The sequence below is a fragment of the Rhincodon typus genome, chromosome 3 (genome assembly GCF_021869965.1).
Source record: "Rhincodon typus isolate 14 chromosome 3, sRhiTyp1.1, whole genome shotgun sequence".
Classification (NCBI taxonomy): Eukaryota; Metazoa; Chordata; class Chondrichthyes; order Orectolobiformes; family Rhincodontidae; genus Rhincodon; species Rhincodon typus.
In genome coordinates, this window is record NC_063334.1 from 97297778 (window position 1) to 97306463 (window position 8686).

Genomic DNA, 8686 nt, shown 5'->3' on the forward strand with positions numbered 1-8686 from the left:
ATTTTTTGCTATTAAAAACAAGACAGTGTTTTCTTCCTGCTTCCATGACCTGATGAAGGTTTGTGTTATGCTCATGTTTATTTTTATGAAGAACTATGATATTATCTGTGATACAGAAATAACCTGGAAGATTTTCTATTATATGATCTAACAGATAAGCCTAAATAGTAATCGGAGAAAACAGTATCTACCAAAATATGTCAGTTCCTGTGACTGTGGGGAAAGATGTATGGATCAGTATCAAGCTTAGAAAAATGCAATACACGTAAAACTTGGGATTAAGATCTTTCAGGGTAGGAACTTTGTTGAAGAAAGATGGCACACTATGATAAACTGCAAGTAACATTCCTATGATGTAAGTGCTGCACAATGACTATCTCCAACCAGCAAGAATCTGACTCACTCCCTTTGACATTCAACAGCATTACCAGTAAGTGAAGTTCTCATCATCAACATTCTGCAGTTCACAGCTGACCAGAAATATAACTGGATTAATCACAAAGACTTTCAACTCGAGACTGGACAACCTGGGTTGAATAATTTACCTCCAGACCTCCCAAAGGCTGTTCACCATCAAGGCATTAGTCCAGAACGCGATGGAGTACTCCAAACATGCTTGGACGGGGGCAGCTCCAACAACAATCAAGAAGCTCGACATCATCCAGGACAAAGCAGCTCACTGACTGGCACCCATCAACCATCCACACAGTGGCAGTAGTGTGCACGATACACTACATAAACTCATTAAGGCTCCTCTGACAGCTCCTTCCAAACCTGCAAACTCTCCAACACAGTCATAGAAACCCACAAGTTTCACCCCGCGTAACGTACCATTCTGAACTTTATTCTCCATTTCTTTACAACCGCTGGGTGAAAATCCTGGAATTCCCATCCTAACTGTACTGTCTGTATGGTGTAGGTATACCCAAACATTGAAGAAGATAGCTCACTTTTTCAAACCACCTTCTAGGGGAACTATGGATGGGCAATAAATGCCTGCCTTTCCAGCAATGCTCACATTCAACGTTAAAAAAAAGGTTTATTAGCTCATGAGATCTGACCTCCTGTGATTTCCTTAATCTATTTCATGTTACTATATTAACAATCTCTCTGATTACATCCAATTCATCCATAATGTTTACAGCTAAATTGTCATATATTGTAGCAAAACAACAATGTTCATACAATATCTATTTTGAGTTAAAATTTCAACTCTTTTATTGCCTCTCTAATCAACAAAAACAAATGAAATGGAAAATGTGAACCATTCAAGGATTAATACTGTCAATTAGTTGAAACCACTAAGAAAAATGAGTAGAGGTTTAACATAGAAATTGTTAAAGGCAACATAAAACAATTGGAACACTTAGCTAACAGACTATAATTTTGCTTTGCACTAACCATGATTGTGTTGTGTCGTTCAAGTATACAACAAAAATTCAAGGAGCAGGAACAGAACACATCTCTGGCGTTTCTCAACTCTTGGTTATGGCAAACAGGACAGTCAACAATATCATTCAGCCCTGGGCAGTCCTGGACCATGGAACCACTAAGAACTCCCTGTGGATCGGAGTAGGAGAACCAAGGATCTCAGTGCAGTACTGAGGGAGCATTGCATTGTCTGAGGCTTTATGAGGCATTAACTCGAAGTCCACAGCCATCAACCCAATGGATAGAAAAGGTCCCATGGCACTATCTAAAGTCATGGCTGGTTTCTTGGGCTTACATCTATCCCTACATTAGCATTGAAAACAAATGGCCTTATGTCATTTAGTGACAGTTTGCTGTGCGAAAATTGCCTTTGGGATGTGGCGATATCATGAACATCAACATTACATACTGTATGTAATACACCTTTATGTATACGGTGCATATATTGCACAACTCTTGGTAAAATGTCGACTGACTGGTTTTAAGCCTCTTAAGACGACAATACATCCCGGCACTATCACATTCCCAAATCTGGAACACCCGATTTTATGTTTACTCACAGATCTCCATTTGAGATGACCCATCCCTTGAGGGACCCTTGACGAAGCTTTCGACCAATTCTTTCATGTTTCCGAACAAAGGTTGCATAGTTCACAAGGAACTGCTGTTATTCGATATACCAACCTGAAATCCTACAGATATGTATATATTTAAATTAAAATGATCCGCAAACTGATACTTGAAAGAGAGGCACATCTTTTTCAATTAGTTTGTTTTAACGGGTGTACACTTACCAAAGACCAGCACCTGATGGAAGTTTATTTTTCTCCTCACTCTGATCGATGCCAGCCGTCGTGTACAACAAAGCTGAAACCTGTTCTATCAGGTAAATAGTTTCCAGACTTAAAGAAACCCAGAGGGTGTGGCTGTTGTTCCAACGTCATTTTAATACTTGACACAAGAGGGTTGTTCCCGGCTTTGTGCTGACAAATTCACTGCTGCCTTTCACTTATTGGCTTTACAAAGGGACCAGAAATTAGGTGGTGAAATTAAAAACTAGGCTTAGTTCTAAACCAAAAAAAATCAAAAAATTGTGCAGGTATTGTTAGTGTAATTTTCTCCTTCCAGGGTCTCGAGAAACACCGGGCTCGTTGTTTTGAAGGGTCTAGGCCCGAAACGTCAGCTTTCCTGCTCCTCTGATGCTGCTTGGCCTGCTGTGTTCATCCAGCTCTACACCTTGTTATCTCAGATTCTCCAGCATCTGCAGTTCCTGCTACCTCTCATTGTTTTGACCAACAGTTTATGGCGTAGTGGTATTGTCCCTGCCCCTGAGGTAGGAGGTCCGATTTTAAGTCCCACCTGCCCCAGAGGTGGGTAATATCTGAACAATCTGATGTTAGGCTTTGCAAATTTGCTTAGTTTGCAATGCACCGTGATGTCAACAGCCTGGGTTCAATTCCTGCACTAGCTGAAGTTACTATTAAGGATTTCTCCTTCTCCACTTCTCCACTTCTCCCCTTGCCTAAGGCACGGTGATCCTTGGGTTAAATCACCACCAGTCATATCTCTCTCTCTCTCTCTCTCTCTCACGAGACAGCAGCCTGATGGTCTGGTATGACAATGGCAGCTTTCTCTTTTATAGAGGTGGTGATGGCTGCACCAGTCAGAACTGAACGCCATCTCTTTTCAAAATCGTGTACAGAGAGCTACAAAACAATGTCACAGCTATTCAGGAAAAAGCCCTACAGTCTATTTAAGTTTCATGCACAAGAGCTGAGATAAAATACCCTGCTGTCGGTAAGCAATTCGGCTCAATTTATACTTCTGGCTAGAGAGGCAGCTGTCCTTACCACAGGGTGTGAGTTCAACTGCCACCTGCTCCAGAGGTAACATCTCCAAACAGGTTGATTAGAAACTATCTACACTTCTTGATGGCTTGACTAGTTTCAACATTGTGAGAATTTGGAAAAAGCCGATCAGGTTCTGTGAAAATCAGGAACATATATGCAAAAGAATGGAACCTGGATTTGTATCAAAAACAGAAGTTGCTGGAAAAGCTCAGCAGGTCTGGCAGCATCTTTGAAGAAAAAAATCAGAGTTAACATTTTGGGTCCAGTGACCCTTCCACAGAACTGATGGTGGCTGGGAAAACGTCAGTTTATATGCAGAAAATAGGGAGGGGTTGGGGTAGGGAGTAAACGATAGGATAGAGCCTAAAGAGAGAGAAGAACTGTTGGACATACAAAGGAGTTGAAAATGATCTGCCTAGGAGGGTGAATAGTTGTTAATGGGGACTATAAGTGACTAACAACAAGTGGTGTGTAATGGCAGGCTATGTAATAACAAGGCCTGGTGTGTGGGCTAGGGGGCTGGGACATGGGAGAGTTTAGGCCCTAAAATTATTGAACTCGATATTGAGTCCGGAGGGCTGCAGGGTCCCCAGGCGGAAAACGAGGTGCTGTTCTTCCAGCTTGTAAAGAGCTTCATTGGAACACTGCAGCAAGCCAAAGACTGAGACGTTGGCCAGGGAACAGGGTGGTGTGTTAAAGTGACATGCAACAGCTAGTTCAGGGTCTTTTTTGCGAGCAGAACGTAGATGTTCTGTGAAGCGATCACCCAGTCTATGCTTCGTTTTCCCAATGTAGAGGAGACTATATTGTGAGCAGTGAATGCAGTAGACTGGATTGTGGGACGTGCAGGTAAAGTGCTGCTTCACCTGGAAGCTGTGTTTGGGCCCTTGAATACTGGGGAGGGAGGAGGTAAACAGGCAGGTGTTGCACCTTCGCCGGTTACAGGGGAAGGTGCCGTAGGTTTTGGGGGTGGGAGGTGGATGTTGGGGGTGAAGGAAGTGTGGACCGGGGTGTCCCAGAAGGCGGACAAGGGAGGGGAGGTGAAAGTTTGTCTGGTTGTGGCATCTCACTGGAGGTGGAGGTGGCGGAAATGGCGTCTGGTGATCACCATCTGTACATTGCATTAGATTTCTAAGATCTATGGTCCACACTTGGGCCAACAAAACAACAAGTTTGAAAACATGATTACCACAATGAGGAAGAAGTTTACATTGAAAGGTTCTGAAGAATGGTCACCGGACTCGAAATGTTAACTCTGTTTATCATTCCACAAATGCTGCCAGACCTGAGTTTCTCCAGCAATTTCTATTTTTGTTTGAGTTTACATTGTGTTCAGCTTTCAGAATAAAAGGTAGAGGTTGCCGAAGCCTCCCAAACTTGAAAACGTTTTGGCTTTGGCAGTCTACATTCCTGCCAAAATCTATAGTTCAGAATGATTAGCACATCTGTAGCCATTCCTACCAGTTTACTATTCACTGAGTGTTACTAAGAGGACACCTATGAATGGTGCCTGGAATTGGCAAGAGTTGCTGACCATTCCCAGCCAGGATTTTGCTATTCTTTATATACTCAAGCAATCCGTGAGCATATGTAGCAAGACCTTGACAATAGTCAGATTAGGATTGACAGGTGTCATAAATACAATCTGTCACTTAAGCAACAAGTAATGATTATTACAAGTGTGTCCAAGTACCTTAATTTGACATTCAACATTATTACTATCATCAAGACTTCCATTATCAACATCCTGTAGGTCATCGCTGACCAGAACTTACAATCATAGAATCCTGACAGTGTGGAAGCAGGCCATTTGGCCCATCAAGTCTACATCAATCCTCCGAAGAGCATCCCACCCAGACTCACCCCTCACCCTATCCCTGTATCAGTGTGGGACATGTATGGTTAACGTAATTCTGTATTTCCCATGGCTAATCCACCTAGCCTACACATCTTTGCACTGTGGAAATTACAGCACCCAAAGGAAACTCACACAGACACGGGAGAATGTGCAAACTCCATACAGACAGTCGCCCAAGGGTGGAATCAAACCCAGGTCCCTGGTGCTGTGAGACAGCAGTGGTAACCACTGATCCACCGTGCTGACCACAAACTTAACTGGATCAACTGCATATGTACTATACCTTCCACGGTAGGTCACAGCAATATTCCCTGTAATTTGCCTTTGCTGTTGCACAGATGTATAGAATGGGCTGAAGGGCTAAACTTGTTGACGATATTCGACAGCTGCATGACCTTGAATGAATCCTGTGAACTTTCCCATACATGCCGAAGCCGGCACAATCAACATGTTTTCTGTAGCTGCTTTTTCTATACCTGGCTGTTTGTTACACCGTATGAGAGAAAATTTCATTCTAAGTCGCTGGACTTTACCTCAGACCAGGATCACGAACAGTGCAAGGAACAATCTCAGCTCCAGGCCAGCTGTCGATCGAGGGGTCCCCAACGGGCAGAAGGGTGAGAGGCTTACTGGTTTTTCCCTCTCTTTTTCATTCTTTTTATTTACTTAATAAATGTTCCTTTTTTTCGTCTTTTATTATTACGTAATAAACATATGTATTTAAGCAAATTGCTGTTGTCGTGTTCTTCTCTTAACTACATTTAACTGAATCTGAAAAGAACCACTTGGATACACTCTGTGATCCAAGACATTTTTGGCAACAAGGATGCAATTTGGGAAAATGTGTAAGGGAACGGAAAAGCAACCCGATGCTCTGCAGGCCTTCCGTATTCCAGGGTGGAATGTGGCAGGCTCTGGATTCAGGTCTGTAGCTAATATGTTAGCAGAATTAGGACCCCCAAAAGGATGGGGACAGTCATAACTGGAAAAAGAGAAAACTGGAAGCCAGGCTTCTGCACTGTGCAAATGCACTGAACCCTGTAGAAGTGTTAACTCTTTGTGATCTGATCTGAATGCACCTTTGTTTGTTGGTTGCTAAATGTTGTATCGCATAATGTCTTTTTGTTCCCTGGAGCTCGAGATCTGGGGATACTTTGAAGTTTTAGTTTGCATTTTGGGAATGTATGGTGATTTGAAAGTGTGTCGTGTGCCTGTATCAGTGTGGGATATGTACGGTTAATGTAATGTCCTTTTAAGAAATTATCAGTGGCTGTGTAAAGCAAAAAATCTGCGAAATGTTGATTCAAAAATTTGTTTTCGCAAAGCTTGGTAAAAATTTACCTTTTGAAATTGGTGCCGTGGTGTGTTTGGACTGGGTAAACTTTAATTCCAGAAATTAGCATGTTTGGAATTTCATTTACTGTTCGGAGTGAACTTCCAAATATTTTTTAACACAAGTGAATCTTTGATTCCGAATGATAAGAATGATTCATTGTTAATATCCAAGTGATAGGGATATTGGAATGTTCAATGCAACACCCTGTGTGTGAGGAGTTTAGGAAAGGCAAAATTAACAAAGGGGTGGGATTTTCCTTCCTTCAAGGAAGAGGAGAAATGGATGATGTAATTACGTGCAGGAGTTTACGCCCCACCCTCTTTTTGAATCTGTAGTAGATTAATACTAATTAACCCACTCTGCTTGACGTGGAGTGGATGGAGCTTTGTTTTTTTTAAAAGAAGTTGGAGACACTAAACCTGAAGCCATTTGCAGAATTTCAGTTAAGTGAAATGAAGCACCCTTAACCCATCAAGCTATTCATCAATAACACATTTCAGTGTTGGGGAAGTACTGTGGAAATATTAATTGTAGTGAGTGTCACGAATCTGGTGGAAACCACGGAGCCTGGGTACATTTAAGCATATCATGACAAACACTGCATTAAGAGTCACATGATCTGATATTCTAAAACATTTAAATGGAATTGTTACCTGAAAATTTAAAGGGATTCTGGGAAATGATAAAGTGCATGGACACAGTCTCCGTGGTTTCAATGCATACAAAAATGTTTAGTAACTTTAAGGGAGTAAACAGAATATTGAATTTTGACAAATTTACATAGAGATATATCAAATATCTAGAATGGGTTATCAAGTAACTTTTAAAAATGTGGGTTAACTTAGAAAAAGAACAAAGTATGTTGTGCCTGAATCAAACAGAAACGTTTGACTTATGTTTTAAAATATTATAAGATTATGTTCCATGGACTACAAATCTCTACATATCTGTGGAATTAGATATGGTGGTCATACTTAAATTGCAAAATTGGATGAGACACAGTAATTAAGAATGGAAACTGGTGGCAAAAGACAAAAAAAAATTAGAAAAATGAGTTGGAGCAGCAATTCAGGTTAAAATGTTACAGTAGTGAAAAGGAGGTTTAGATGAGAGCACGAAACTAATAGCTTTCTTTTGGTGATGTTTGTGTCCTTGTCTTTCCTTTTAAAAGAACTGAATTGGTGATCAAGCCACTACCCGAGGCATTGGAACCATACGTGGAAAGATAAGTAAAACCTCGTAGATAATTTGATAAGATCGTGTGGGAGTCAAGAATGTGTGACATGGTCTTGGAACACCAATGTAAGAGTGCAAAAGTGAATGTTACCTCGGAGGTAACAAACATGAGACGGTAAAAAACATGCACTGAAGAACAGGTTTCAGACATGTACACGTATTTGATGAAAGGATTAGTGTGGTTTGGAAGACCACAAAAATATAGTTTAAACGATAAGACACTGACACAAAATCCATTGAGAAACTGACTTTACAACAATGTAAGTAGGATTAGTGAAAGAGATGTAAAAAGAATTACAATCAAAATAGACAGTGTGATTGGTTATCATGACAAAATGTTACAGAAATGAAAGAATACGGACTCTAGGAAGAGTAATGGTGGACTGAGTGAAAGGGCCCATCGGATGACATACAGATAGCCCATCTTGAGCATTTGTATGATGCATGTAGTCCAGTGTTTAAACCTCTAGTTGAAACTATAATGTGTTAGGACAGTTAGTGTATGTGAAAGAAGGCTAAGAATCAGGTGGTGTAGGAGTCTGTGGTAAGGGAATCCCGGGGAAAGTAAAAGGCAGGAAGCATAAGTTGAAGGTAAGGCCTGATGAACGTTAGATCTGTATTGTTGGATACCATATATGTTGTAGCTCAAAGAGGCTACCTGCATTTGGAGGCAGTTACCACTGAATGATACAATCATTCCTAAAAGTGGCAAGGAGAGAAACATATGAAGAAGTATCCCCAAGACAGATACAGTTGAAGAGAGCTGGAGAAATTTTGAATCCATGTATGATGTTATTTTACTGTTATTGGTTGAGGTGATCTGTGGATAGGAAACTGGAGAATGAAATAAAAATAGAAATTAAGGAACCTGAATCTGGAAATATGCTGAATTTTAGAGCAAATTATGTAAAAAGATTAACCGAAAAAAAAAAGTAGACGATATTCTGGTCGCCTCAGTCAGGTGACATGACTTGC